Source organism: Triturus cristatus, chromosome 2_1, assembly GCF_964204655.1.
Source record: "Triturus cristatus chromosome 2_1, aTriCri1.1, whole genome shotgun sequence".
Classification (NCBI taxonomy): Eukaryota; Metazoa; Chordata; class Amphibia; order Caudata; family Salamandridae; genus Triturus; species Triturus cristatus.
The window spans coordinates 413,081,054-413,095,974 of NC_140581.1; the positions used below are offsets into that span (position 1 = coordinate 413,081,054).

General features: G+C 48.1%; 1 protein-coding gene and 1 long non-coding RNA gene across 3 annotated transcripts in view; both read left to right on the forward strand.

Moving 5' to 3' along the window:
• The window catches only part of SHISAL2B (shisa like 2B), a 198,650-nt gene that overhangs the window by 11,803 nt on the left and 171,926 nt on the right, over positions 1–14,921 (forward strand). The window lies entirely within an intron of this gene.
• LOC146865386 (uncharacterized) lies at positions 3,634–4,583 on the forward strand. The gene is made up of 4 exons (XR_014970109.1): positions 3,634–3,740; positions 3,848–3,912; positions 4,004–4,121; positions 4,481–4,583. It is a non-coding gene; the product is annotated as an uncharacterized LOC146865386 (long non-coding RNA).

A 14,921-nucleotide genomic window follows, 5' to 3' on the forward strand; every position in this document is an offset into this window, starting at 1 on the left:
CAAGGGGTTTGTAAATCTGCCCCTGGGCCTTCAACTTGGATATGCCTCTGCTGGGCCCTTCTCCTCCATGAGATCATGTAATTCTGTAATTTGCGCTGGCATAAAGCTTCCTCTGCTTTGTCTCTGACTGAAGACAGCTCCACAGTATGAGGAACGGTATCGCCTACCATCCTATTTAGGCACAGAGTGCTGGGGCTTACTCGGGTCTTGACATGTGGAGTGAGCCGGCATTCTTGAAGGAAAAGTATACAGGGCACATTCCATGTTTTATTTGTTGGCTAGGGCAATTTTCAGACTTTTATTCAAAGTTTGCATTAAGCGTTCGGCCTCGCCGTTTGCTTGTGTCCATTTGGGAGTTATCCTCCTGTGACGAATGCTTCTGGATGACATGTAGTCCTTAAACTCCTAACTGGAGAACGGAGTGAAGGAAGTGACCCACTTAGGGCCACCCGGGTCACCACAGACCACCTCTCAGCCTTCCATACTGAATGAAGAGCCAGAGAAACAGTGTAGAATATTCCCCAATAATCGTTTATTTGTATCTGCAGGAAAAGCATAAAGATACATTATGTACATTGCATGATTAGCTAAGAACACGCCCACTGACTTTGATAAATCTAGCTAGCCCAGCCAACATCCTCTGATCGTGTCTTTAAACACTTCAGCTGCGCTGGACACTCTGAAGCTGAGGCCTATGTACCTCCTCAACTACAGATGAGGGGAGAATGTTGTGATAGATCTGGACTCCGGCACCAGCATTAGCTGATGGTATCCAGCTTGGAGATCCATTTTGGAAAACCATCGCAACCCACTTACTTCTGTCACAATGTCATCGACAGTGGGTGTCGGATGCCTTCGCTTGTTAATCATTTGATCAGACAGCAAAAGTAGTTCATGTATATGTCTTGCTGTCCTTCACACTGCATTTGGGTTCTGTAGTTGCACACCTTTACTTACACTACATTTCCGGAACTATATTAAGATGGCCGCGTAATTTCTTAAGTGAAAATCAGTAGTCCCATTTCTATGTCAATCGCGCACCACGTTGCGCGCCCAATCGGTGTTCTTTATGTACCCGACGCGATATTAAATCTCCATGAAATGAAGACGGTTCATCTCGTAAGCGCGTTTGATGAGGCTAACGATATTGGTGATTTAAGATCTTATTCACGTAAGTGCATTTTTCAGCTACAGACCGACTTTCTTGCATCATACATTTATAGTTAAGTTACATCACTTAGAATTCCATTTGTTTCTTTTTGTTTCCATTTCACACAGCACAGACTTGTATTCCGTTTAACGACGCGCTTCGAGTAAGTACTTGGCGAGGCACGTATACATAGGTGAGAGATTTTTCCACCATACCGGACACAAGATATCGTTTATAACATGAGTCACTCAGGGCTTTTTTATTTCTTTCAGTTACACACAGCGAAACCGAATGAAGTGGAATTTTCTAAGCAGGTGTGGCCGGACAGCATAAAGAGGAAAAAAGTCTAATCCCGTATCTTGCACAACTTAGAAAATTTTCAACGCCGTTCCACCCTGTGCTGCGATCAAACCACCAGACAGGTGGGAAACGGGCCTTGACCGAGAGGGAAAACTATGAACAGTTCATTGTTGCAGAAACTAAACTTAGCAAAGGGTATTTCTCGGAACTGGGAAGGATTAGTTTTGAACATCCCACAAAATGGCGTCAGAAAAAGAAAATGGCGTAGTGAATTCTAATTTATACATGGCATTACGAGAGCATCAGCAAGCATAATCTAACAGAGGCACTATTGTTGGTCCAGAGTTCATTCAATAACCCATGGGTGCTCATCACCTTCTCTATTCTGGATATGGTCTGTCTGGCGGTCATGGATTCAAGGATCTCGACATCATAAAACTTTGAAAAGTCATCGATTATGACTAGCATGTGCAGGCCATCTAGCAAACTCCCAAAGTCAGCACTGGTGCGATTCCAGGGGAATGGTTTCTGTGATTAAAAACACAGGCGGTTCTGCAGGACCAGCAGCTTGACACAATGGGCATTGTAATTCAGTCAGTTTTACCAGGTCATCAAGCCCTTGGAACCAATCTTTGCAACAAAGTCTGGATTTATTTTTGACTACCCCTTGATGGGCAGTGTGAGCCAGATCTACCCTACTACCTGCTGTTGTAGTCATTCCAGGTATCCCCAGATGGGGACCTCTCATGACGGACATTGTGCAGTGATAGAAGTGTTAGCCACACCTTCTCAGTGTGGTAAGACACATTGTGGGTGAGCATGTTCCAGTTACATGAAGCTACAGCAGATATTGATAGCTGGTGACATTCATCCATGTTGGTAACCTCTACGATCTTCCCCAGAGAGATGGGCAGGGGCCTTGACCTCTTGACAACTAGTTTGACGGGTTCCTCCACGTCATCGGCAACTCTTCACAGGCTGTGGCTGACCTTGCATGCCTGGATACATTTTGCACTGGATTCTGGGTTTCCGGCAGGTATACGACAGAGAAATACTACTCCTGCAGTTGGAGAATGCACTTTTTAATGCCCCGTGGCAGCTTTGAGGGTGACCCATTGAATAAAGGTATCAGTGTCTTGTGGTTGTGTAAACTATGAAAGGGTGGCCATAGAGATATATATGAAAGTGTCGACATGCCCCAATGAATCACTATTGCTTCTTTCTCTATATGAGAGTACTGCTGTTCCGTGTCTGTCAGAGCACGACTGGTATATGCCCCTTGAGCCCATTCACCATTTTCCTGTTTTTAGGACAGGACTGGCCCACGGGGCTGGCATCCACGGAGAGCTCAGACATGGCGGGGATAAAAAAAAAGCCCAGAGTGGTGTTTTTTAGAAAGTGCCTGTTTTGTTGCTTGAAAAGCTTCCTCTTGGGTGGAACCCCACTCCCAGACAGAGTTTGGCTTTGTCAATTCTTGAAGCGGGCAGTGAGGGTAGTCAAATTCTGAATGAAGAGGCCACTGTACTTGACCATCCCTCAGAAGCTACACACACCTGTAACGCTGTAAAGATCGGATGTCCTAGCCAATAAAAGATATTTCTTTCTGGAGGAAAGCACACTTTTCCCTGTGTGGGATGAGCCCACTGTTCAGTCTTCGAAACATCTCTCATAGTCTGTTGAGATGCTCTTCCAATATGGGTGCATGCACTAGGATGTCATCACTGACTTTGATAAATCTAGCTAGCCCAGCCAACATCCTCTGATCGTGTCTTTAAACACTTCAGCTGCGCTGGACACTCTGAAGCTGAGGCCTTTGTACCTCCTCAACCACAGATGAGGGGAGAATGTTGTGATAGATCTGGACTCCGGCACCAGCATTAGGTGATGGTATCCAGCTTGGAGATCCATTTTGGAAAACCATCGCAACCCACTTACTTCTGTCACAATGTCATCGACAGTGGATGTCGGATGCCTTCGCTTGTTAATCATTTGATCAGACAGCAAAAGTAGTTCATGTATATTTCTTGCTGTCCTTCACACTGCATTTGGGTTCTGTAGTTGCACACCTTTACTTACACTACATTTCCGGAACTATATTAAGATGGCCGCGTAATTTCTTCAGTGAAAATCAGTAGTCCCATTTCTATGTCAATCGCGCACCACGTTGCGCGCCCAATCCGTGTTCTTTATGTACCCGACGCGATATTAAATCTCCATGAAATGAAGACGGTTCATCTCGTAAGCGCGTTTGATGAGGCTAACAATATTGGTGATTTAAGATCTTATTCACGTAAGTGCATTTTTCAGCTACAGACCGACTTTCTTGCATCATACATTTATAGTTAAGTTACATCATTTAGAATTCTATTTGTTTCTTTTTGTTTCCATTTCACACAGCACAGACTTGTATTCCGTTTAACGACACGCTTCGAGTAAGTACTTGGCGAGGCACGTATACATAGGTGAGAGAGATTTTTCCACCTTACCGGACACAAGATATCGTTCATAACATGAGTCACTCAGGGCTTTTTTATTTCTTTCGGTTACACACAGCGACCTTGCACCAGGCATTATCGTCAGCGCGAGACTACTGATCATCACATTTAAACTTATCTTCATCGACCTGCAGCGCAGCTACATACGGGCAAATTATTAGCAATGCCTTTTCAAGGTAATACGAATACATTGATCGGAAAGATTCATAATTCACGTGCTGTTCTTTTTCAATATTCTTTTTCATCACGTTTCTGTTCTGGTAATGGCAGCCATCTGATTCTCTTTCTTTTCGGGTTTCTTTGCATCACATTCTACTTGCATTCTAACCAACAAATTGTCGACAATACTAACACACGAGAGTCGTGTGGTGTTTCTGGTTATTCCATCTGGCCGTTCCTTGTGAATGTTATTTTTACCTTCCAACAAGCAAGTCTTTTATTATTTGAATGTTTTTCTCCCGACATATATAAGGCTACATTATCACTATGTATTTATGTAGTAATATTCATGTATATTTGTATATATTCATTGTAGATTTCCCCTAAAGAAGGGTGCTTAGCACACCCGAAATGCATTGGGAATGGATTTTCTTTGAATGTTAACCGATTAAAATCATCTAAATCAAGATCTCCCCGACAAATTATGAATTTTCTTCTGAATAAAGAAGGATTGGAGAAATTCGACAACTGGCGCTTTCATTAATTATTACTTTCTCTGTGTACTAGTTTGTACTTTTCATGAACTTAAATGTAAACCTGTTTTTTTACGGTCCAGATTACTGCACGGACAACTTGTGAACACTCATGATTGAGTACCCCTGGTAGTGCTTATCGTCCAGAACTACTAGGTCCTGGTTTACTTATTTCTTTTTGAATGGGTGGTCGGGTGGAACAACCTCAAAGTGAGCACACCAATTCTAGAATTTTGTCACACATAAAGATTAATTGATACCTCACATACATTTGTGTGCACTACAGCTGTCATTGTATAATTTGCTGCCAGATGGCCATGTTGGGTAGTCGCATATCCATGCATATGCGAATCTCTCCAGGTTGCTTGGGTTTTCTGGCTATTACGATTGGGGAGACCCATGGAGTTGGACCTACTACCTTTCAATGTCTGCCTGCTCCAGCTTCCGGTGTTCATCTTCCTCTTTTGGGCGGAGATGGAATTCCACACGCCATGTCTCAGTACCACTGGTTGAATTAGTTTTCGATATGGAAGTGTACTAATTGGTCCTTCAGACACCCAATGCCTTCGAACAGCTGTGCAAACTCAAGTAGTAGATTGTCCACACCTCTGGGATGGATACTGAATGCAAACTAGACAAACTGGAATGTCAGAGCCGCCTTTGGTGTCATAGGGGCATATTATCAAGCACAGAGTTAAAATTATCGCCGCTCTAGCGGCAGAAAACTGCCGCTAAAGAGGCGATAATGGGATTGATAATATGCCACAGAGAATTCCAATAGAAGCCCATGTTGACACCAGAACATGAGCTTCTATTGGAATTCTCAAGGGCATATTATCAACCCCATTATCGCCGCTTTAGCGGCAGTTTTCTGCCGCTAAAGCGGCGATAATTTTAACGCCTGTATCTTGATAATATGCCCCATACACTTTAGCTCATGTAGTGTGTGTCGCATGAGAGATTTCAGTTGTGAATACACCTGCCAACCAGAGTGGAGTTGACAAGCCAAAAGCAAATACCTGTGTAGTGGTGGGCCACAGAACAGGCTGCAATGGTAGGCTTGTAGCAATGGTAGGCTTTGTAGAATGGATTGTGCCAAAATGTTAATGGATGTGCCTGCATTTCTTATCCAGTTGGCCACAAGCTAGGCTTTTATGCTTTTGTTTCTTTTTCAATTGCAAACTATATTTGCATTTGTCTAGTCAAGTACAGCCTGACATTATCATCCTAAAATCACTTTTTCTGAAAAAAACAATGGTACCAGAGACAATGATATAAGTTGTTAGTAGCGCCATAATCACCCACAGCCCTCACTTTGTCACAAAAATCAGACCACAGCATTACCACAAATAAGTTTATGTATTAGTAGAACTTTCGGAATGTCTGAAGAATACCTATTAAGTCTTGTAATGCTTAAGCTTATAACTTTGTGTCTCACAAATTGGACCCTGAATAACATCCCTATGAGTTCAACCGTTTATATCTGGCTCAGCAGCCCTGACACTTTTGGACTATGTCACACTGAACAAGAATTAGACCTAAATTAAGAAAACCTTTAATGTATCTATTAGTGCCCAGTTCATCTAGGATATGAACCAGAGCCAGATTTGGTGTTAGGAGAACTGACCATCTGACCTCTGCTGACATCTTCTCAGTTACTTGAGGCCAAAATGCTTTAATTACACAACATTTCCAAACAGTGTGAATCAAATCACCTTCTGTCACGTGACAACGAAGGTAGAGTGGATAGGAATCCCTCTTCAAGAGCTACCTAGACCTGAAAATCTGTTATTTCTGTGCCAAGGTAGCCTTCAAGGTGAATATCTTCTTTACAAATACACATGGTTGATGGAACACTGAAGTAAAAAAGAGGTTGTCCGCGTGCTGTGAGACCCTGTTCCCTACACACGGGTTCCATTTATAGCTCCTAATTTGGTCTTCTGTGTGGCTCCGTTCTGCGGATGTATCAATATATAATAAATACAACAAAGGGGATGCAGGGTGTTCATTTCTAATACCATGTGCAATAGGAAACGGTGAGGATAGGACACCTTTGAACTATACTTGTGCTGAAAGTTTGTGTACAGCAGACAAATATATCTTGGGAAGTGGGCCCAAATTCCATCTTACTCAAAATGGCAAGATATGCTTCAAAGGAACAAAGTTGAATACTTTTTCTTTATTTACCAACAGCACCACCCCTTTCAATGTTTTGGCAGTTTCAGCGACTAGGTATGAAACCACTGTGGTCTGTGTGAATCAGAGTTCATCTGACTTGGAGAGGGCGATTTGCTAAACCTTAGTAAGATCTAAGACTCCATCTTTAAAAAAGAAGTGCCTGTGTGTTGAACAGCCATCTGAACACCGGTTTCAAATGCACAGTAACGGTAGCCAAGCGTATGTCTAAATGGGGGAGGGGGGTGGCATGGCCAAGCAAGATGGCCGACGAGTCGCCTTTCACCAAGCTCCTGCCACCATCCGATGAAATCCTGCAATATCCGCCCTACCTAGAGCCCATCACCTTCCCCCCCCCCCCCCCCAATGCAGCATGCCTTGCCTGGGGGAACAGAGGGGGCACCCATGATCGAAGAAATGGGTGACACTGACACTGTTGACAGACCCTATGACATGCACCCGCATGGAGTCAAGCGCCCCGGAGACGGACCCTTCTGAGCTGCAGACGGCGGACCGCCCCTGGCGCTGCTGAATGGTCCCTAACGGTGCCATGCCAAGGAACAACGGGGCATATCAGCAAGGGCCGGCGATAATTATCGCTCAGCGCTCTTAGTGTGAGGATAATTATCGCCGGCCAACTCTGAATTTTATCGCGGAGATAGCGTGCTATTAGCAACGCTTATCTCCAAAGCGATAAAATTCAGAGCCAAGCTGCCAAATGTGCGATTATCGCTGGAAATCCCACGATAATCACACCACTTTTGGGGATAGCTTGCTGATAGGGCCTCACATACTTAGCCATGATATCCACCTTCCATAGGATATCATGGCTAAGTAAGTTTCAAAGCAGGCGTAAGGAAAGTAGCGATAACAGAGGTTATTGCTACTTTTCTTGTCGCTATGCTGCTTTGCGTGAGGCTTGATAATAGAAGAAATGTCGCTTAGCTACATTTCTCCCGTCATCCTGGGGAGGAACGCCCACTTTGCATCTCATTAGAGATGCAAAGATGGGCGTTAAGGGAAATGGCGATCAGGCAAGGTTTCACGCGATAGCGTGACCTTGCTGATCAGGCGATAAAATTATCGCCGCTTTTCGTCCAAAAAGGACGCAAAAGCGGCGATCATTTTTTATCGCCTGCTTGCTGATATGCCCCAACATTTGTGCTGGTCCCCGGTCTGACTGGGATGACTGAGCATCTGATCGTGACCGGCCCGGACCTGCTGTGTGGAGACCTGCGGCCTACCTGCTCTGGTACTGTGGGGTACAGCACCATGCAGGCTGGGTCAGCGTGTAGAACAATCCTAGCTGTGGGTGTCGCATATTGGCAGTGCAGCCCACTGGGGACTTTTGATTGGATGGACCCCAGTGATCTAACCCGGTAAGAGGTTGTAGGACGACGCAGGAAGAGGACCGTCGAAACTCTGAGCCGACTGCTCCATTGTTTGGTGGGTGCGGCCCAGGGCTGGTGTTGCAGGTGGAGGGAGATGTTCGCCTGGGGCTGCCTGCGTGCCCTGTTGAGGCTGAATGAGACTGCTTATACAGGCAGAAGCGCCTACCACTCCTCCTGTCTACTTGTCGGGCGGTGATTTTGGAAACTGAGGGGCATATTAATATTAGCAAGACCGTCAATAAAATTATCGCCGTTTTAGCGGTAGGAAACTGCCGCTAAAACAGCGATAATGGGCTTGCTAATATGCGTTATAGAATTCCAATTGAAGCCCAGGTTAGATGTCCTGCACATCTAACCTGGGCTTCTATTGGAATTCTATAACGCATCTTAACAAGCCCATTATCGCCGTTTTAGCGGCAGTTTCCTGCCCCTAAAACGGCGATAATTTTATCGTCGGTCTTGCTAATATGCCCCTGAGGGACTGCGTCAATTGTGATGCTGGGAAGCTGACCCTGGGGGACCTGATAGCTCTGTGGCCCAAGGGGCCCAGTAGCATACTGTCTGGTATGACACTCAGGTGAAGTCCAACCTATGCCAAATGTAGTTCTTCCACCCACGCACAGCATACTTCCTGCTTTTGGCACATGAAAACTGTATTGAAAGCATGGTGGGGCGTGGGGGCCTGAAGAGCCGACTGGTGCCCTGTGCCACTTGCCAAACTCCTGGATTTTAGAGGTGAGGGGTGCCCGCTGACCTTGCAGTGGTGTCCCCCCATATAGAGCAGCGGCAGGGACACTATCTGGAAAAAGCCTGTGAGTCTCCGCTGAACGCTGTGGAAAATCCCCTGGCACCACGGTGGGGAGAACAGTGATTTTTTTTTTTGGAAAATTTATTAAAATACCAATAATCAGGAGGCACACAATCAAAACATGTAGATTTCCCTGTAGTCTATCTAAAATGTAGCTTGGATTTTGAAAGACAGCTCTAGGGTGGGCTGTGTACCATCGTCCTCATTATGCACATAACACCTTACAGAAAAACCACAGTATTCAATTACAAATTGCTATATCATATCGTTTCGTCAGGATCTTGTGCTACAATCGGTAATGTGCAGAGTTCCCCCCTATATATGTTCCATCCTTGCCACAGCCGTATCCATTTTTTCGGGCACCCCCTACGCACATATACAGTTGTTTCCGCTACCATAGCTACATCCATGTCTTTACACCATTCTGCGATAGTGGGGCCAGCCACTGCACCCCAGTGTCTTGCGATATTTTTTTTGCCAACATCATTCCCAAGGTTGCCCATGTCTGTCGTGTGATATTAAGGTCTGTGGGTTCCCATATATTTAAGAGGCAACGCTTGGGCTCAGGTGGGACAGGGTTCCCGCTGAATCGTGTGATTTTTCCCATTACCAATCTCCAATACTCCACTATCACAGGGCACTCCCAGATAGTGTGGAAAAAAGTGCCAGGTGCCCCACACCCCCTTAAACAAAGCGGAGTGTCTGCTCTCCCCATGTGGTGAAGTGTCAGCCGTGTGTAGTACACTCTGTGCAGGATCTTAAGTTGTATCAGGCGAAGTCGGGATGGGATTGCCACTTCCCTAGGTGAGGCTAATGCGTCCTGCCAGTCTGTGTCGTCTAGTTCCCCCAGGTCGGCGACCCATTTATCACGGAGTTTTTGCGTGGGGTCAGGTGCGTTATTAATGATTTTCCGGTATGTCATGGAGATTGCTTTTTTGTCCATATGTTCTGTAAGTAATCTGTCTTCTAGTGGGGATGCCTCGGGTAATCTGGTGGATGGCGGGATTGCCGCCTCTAGGGCGTGCTTTATTTGATAGTATCGGAAAAGCTCCGTTGGTGCCATCCCATATGTGGATTGGAGTTGCTCGAATGTAATCATCTTCTCCTGTTTCCAGAGGTCTCCGACCCTGGAGATGCCAATTGCATCCCATTTGTGGAAACCCTTGCTTTTACTCAGTGTGCCCAGTCTGTTCGTGACCCAGAGTGGAGTGGCCTGTGTGATCTTGTTCTGCCAGCCCAGTTTTCTATGTACTGTGTGCCATATTTGGAGGGTGTGCTTCGTCGGACCCAATAGGGCCTGCGGCTTGCCGTAGACTGCACGATACAAACCTCCGTCTCCCATTCCCACCCTATCCAGTCCATAAGCCGGATCCGTATGAGGGATATGGAGCCAATTATTTATTATGGTTAGTTGGGAAGCCCAATAGTAGGTCTGGATATTAGGGAGTGCGATCCCACCATCGTACCATGTTCGACACAGTTTAACCATTGCTATGCGAGCCGGCTTGTTATCCCAATGGAGCTTTGTGACCTCTGCTTCTATAGCCCGGAAGTACGATTGGGGGATCAGGAAAGGGGTATTTTGCAGGGCGTACAGAAAACGTGGCAAAGCCATCATTTTAAAGAGCGCTGCCCTACCTAGGAGTGTTAATGGTAGCGATTGCCAGTACTTCGTGTCCCGCTGCAACCTCTGCAGTGGGGCGTGGAGATTGAGGGCTGTGAATATCTCAAGGCTGTGCGTTATATGTATCCCTAGGTATTTAAAGTGGTCTGTTACTATTTTAACGTTGCAGCCAGCTGGTAGACGAGGTGGGGGGCCATGTAAAACTTAGAGCACTGACTTTGCCCAATTGATAGTGTATCTAGAGAATCTCCCATAGGACCCACAGATATCTAGGATGCAAGACAGGGATCTGCTCGGGCAGGCCAGGAACAAGAGGACATCGTCCGCGTACAGCGATATGCGGTCCTCGTAGTCGGCAGTCCATCGGAGCCCACGTATAAGCGGGTCCTGCCGCACCCATCCCACCAGGGGCTCCAATATGAGGGCGAAAAGCAGTGGTGATAGTGGACAGTCCTGTCGTGTGCCGCGGTGCAACGCAAATTCTCTGGAGATGTGGCCATTCGCCACCATGTGCGCCAGGGGATTAGTGTAGAGGAGTTGTATCCCCGAACAGAACTTGGGGCCAAATCCTAGCTTTCTGAGGACCGCAAATAGGAAGGGCCATTCGACCGTGTCGAAGGCCATTCTAGCATCTAATGAAAGTATAATGGTGTCTTCCTGAATCGTGTGCCTGCGTCCCATAACACCATGTAGACGCCGTAGGTTTAGAGCCGTATTTCTCCCTGGCATGAAGCCCGATTGGTCAGGATGTATTAATTTAGGTAGGTACGGCGTGAGTCGGCTGGCCAAAGTTTTGGCCAAAATTTTGGCTTCCGCATTTATCAGGGATATAGGCCTGTAGGAGGTGCAGTTGTTCTGGGGCTTCCCAGGTTTGCAGATGGCTACTATAGTCACTAAGCGCTGATCTCGTGGCAATTCGCCCCGCTCCAGTCCCGCCTCAAACATTGCTAGGAGATGGGGTGCCAAGGTCGCAGCGCTACGCTTGAACCATTCCACGGGGATTCCGTTGGGACCAAGGGCCTTACCCAACTGAAGTTTATGTATTGCTAAGGCCAGCTCGTCTGCCGTAAGCTTTGCTTCTAGAAGTTGAGACTCTGCCTCCGCTAGTTTGGGAAGACGGATGTCACGGAGGAAGTCATCTAGGTCCTCCTGCGTGTGTGAATGTGCGGAGGCATAGACTTGTTCGTAATGTTGTGCTAGGAGATCTACCACCTACTGTGGGTTCTGCGTGGTTTCTCCCGTGGGCAGGCTTAGTTCTGCCACCCATATGTCCGCGGTCTCACGCCTATCAAGCCAGGCTAGCAATTTGCCAGCTTTGTCGCCCATTTCGTAGATTGTATGTTGTGTCGCCGATAACCGTGACTTTGCATCCTCCCACAAATGGCCTTTATATTCTTGTTGTTTGACCAATAGCCTATGGGCGAGATCATCCGAGGGCGCTGAGCCCAGGTCCCTCTCTAGATTGGCAATCTCGCCCTCAAGTGTCTCCATTTGCTTGTTTTTTTCTCTCTTGTGTTGTGTTATGAGGGAGATTGCCTGCCCCCGGAATACAGTTTTGTATGCCTCCCATAGGGTAAGTGGTGAGGGGACCGAGGGTCCGTTTTCGGCAAAATAATGCGTGGTAGCTTCTTGTAGACCCTTTGCTATTGCTGGATTTTTCAAGTATCCAGGATAGATCGGGTACGTCCTACGTGCATTTTGTGTATGCCAGGTGTAAGTAATGCTAAGTGGGGAATGGTCTGAGATTCCTCTCGCCAGGTGGGAGACCTCCACGAAGTGCGCTATTTCACCCGCCGGTGTCAGAATGTGATCTATTCGTGAGAAGCTGTTATGGGCGCCCGAGTGGTATGTGTATTGTCGCTCCTGTGGGTGACGGTGCCTCCAGACATCTGCGAGGCCCAGTGTCTCCACAAAGTCCGAGTGTGCCCTATGCTGGTGCCGCGGAGGCGTGCGGTCGATGGTGGCATTCAACGTGGCGTTGAGATCACCACCAATAATTAAGTTGCCCTGAGGGAGCTCTAGTAAAAATGCTCCCAGCGCTGGGAATGTCACAGAGTGGAGTGCTGGGGGGTGATAAACTGAGACTACGTTAAGTAGACGGCCCTCCCATTGACATGTTAGAGCCGCGAAGCGGCCCTGGCCATCGGTATATGTCTGTTTGATCACAATTGGGTACTGTTTTCTGATGAGAATCCCCACCCCGCGAGAGCCAGTCGTAAACTCAGAGTGGCCAGCTAATTTGAAACCCCATCTGTCAAGTGCTTTACATGTAGTCCCCGTAAGATGGGTCTCTTGCAATAGTGTTATCGCTGGCACCTTACGTTTTAGATACTGGAGGACTAATCCGTGCTTTAGCTTGTCGCGGAGGCCATTCACATTCCAGGAGATTATGGGCAGGACTTGCATGCGCCTTCAGTCTTGCTGGGGTGTGTTAGAAGTCGTGGCCATGAGGTGTGGTGATGGTGTAGAAGGAATGATCTAAAGGACTGTGGAATTCCGGTGAAGCTGTCAATGAAAATTGATGGTGTGCCTGAAAACCTGACAAAACAAACCAATAAATCAACATGAAACATCCCTGAACAACCCTGGATCCCTCCCCCTCCCTGCTTCCCTGCAAGACAGTATAGAAACTGCCCGCCACCCCAACTTTGCAGAGGGCCTAAATCCCGTTACCCAACACATCTCTGGGGGGTGAAGAGCGTCCTCCAGATGTCCCCGTTTATAGGCCGCAGCATAGGATTGATGGTCCGCAGTGCCTAGTATGGGGAGTTCCAAGGCAGTCGGAGTGCATGATGAATTCTCCATTGCCCCCTCCCCCTACTTCATTTCCTTTCCCAGCCAAGCGAAGCTCGACCTCAGTCAATGTCAATTGAGTTCAGTCTTTGCTGACCCAGTGCTAACTTGCTGCGAATTCGTCCGGATCGCCGCCTCCTGAAGTGCACCCTGGGTCAGCATTTGGCCGATGCCTTCAACCTGCGACCCCCTCTGTCACCGTGAGTGCCAGACGTCAAGGCGGGGACCGCTTCTCGGTGGCCCGGCCACGCACCGCCAATGTCAGCTCCAGTCAGTCGTGGGGTTGCGACCCCAGTGGTGATCCATCGCCGTTCTTACCTCGCCCGGTCCCACCCCGGTCGGAGACTTGTCGCCAGCTCCCGTGCCTCAGCTGCAGTGAAGAACCATATCTTCCCATCTGCCTCCACCCTAAGCTTGGCCGGGAACATCATTGAGTATTTGAGATCTCGGTTTCTTAGCTCCTGCTTGATGGCCAGGAAACTTCGTAGCTGCCGGGCGACCGACGCGGTATAGTCCGGAAAGATGGTGATCGCGGTGTGCTGGTACCTCAGGGGGGGCGCCATCCTTGCCGTCTGAAGGATGAGATCCCGGTCACGAAAGTTGAAGAGCCTCGCCAGGATCAGGCGAGGGGGGGCACCCGGCCGTGGCCTGCCCCGAGGAACGCGTGAGCCCGCTCCACTGAAAAATAGTTAGAGAGTCCTTTAGGCTGCAGGTGATTCTTAATCAAGTCCTCAACGAATAAATCCATGGCGGGACTCCCCGTCCCTTCCGGCACACGTACGATTCGAATGTTGTTACGACGTGAGCGACCTTCGAAATCATCCAGTTTTGCCACCATTTGTTTGTTATCTAACTCAAGCTGCTTCACTTGACTTTTTAATGCATGTGTATCCGTGCTTACTTCTTTCGTGGTCTTTTCTGATTCTGACACTCGCGAACTAAGGTCGCGAAAGTCCGCACGCAGGAGGGTTAGTTCAGTGGCGACCGTGTCGATACGAGATTCCAGTGAAGCATGGACCTTGTTAAGGGTGGCCTTAATGTCTTGTAATGTGACCTCAGTTGTTGGTGCGGGGGCTTTACCCGTTGCATCGTCCGCCGCGGCCATCTTCGGCTCGGCAGCCTCGCTCTTGGCGTAGGCATACTTCTCCAATCTGCTTTGTTGGGTCCCTCTGTGACCCCAACCCCCCATGACGCCCCGCCCAGGAGCGCCCGGTTTTGCGTACCCGGAACAGCCGGTGGTAATCACCGCCGCCTGCCTACGCCTTCTTCCTGGCACGCGGCCTGTCGGGTTTCTCACCAGCCGCAGGGTGTAGCTAATCCCGGGGGGGGGGCGTTCCCAGCGTTGTTAGTGCGGCGAAACGTCCTCGGCCATGGCCGGCGGGGCCACCCAGGTCCAGCCGCCCACGGCGGGATGGTTCCTATCTGCAGGTTTGTCAGTCGCTTGATGTGATGGTGCTCTGAGGCCCTCGGACGCTCCCACGCCGCCACCGAGC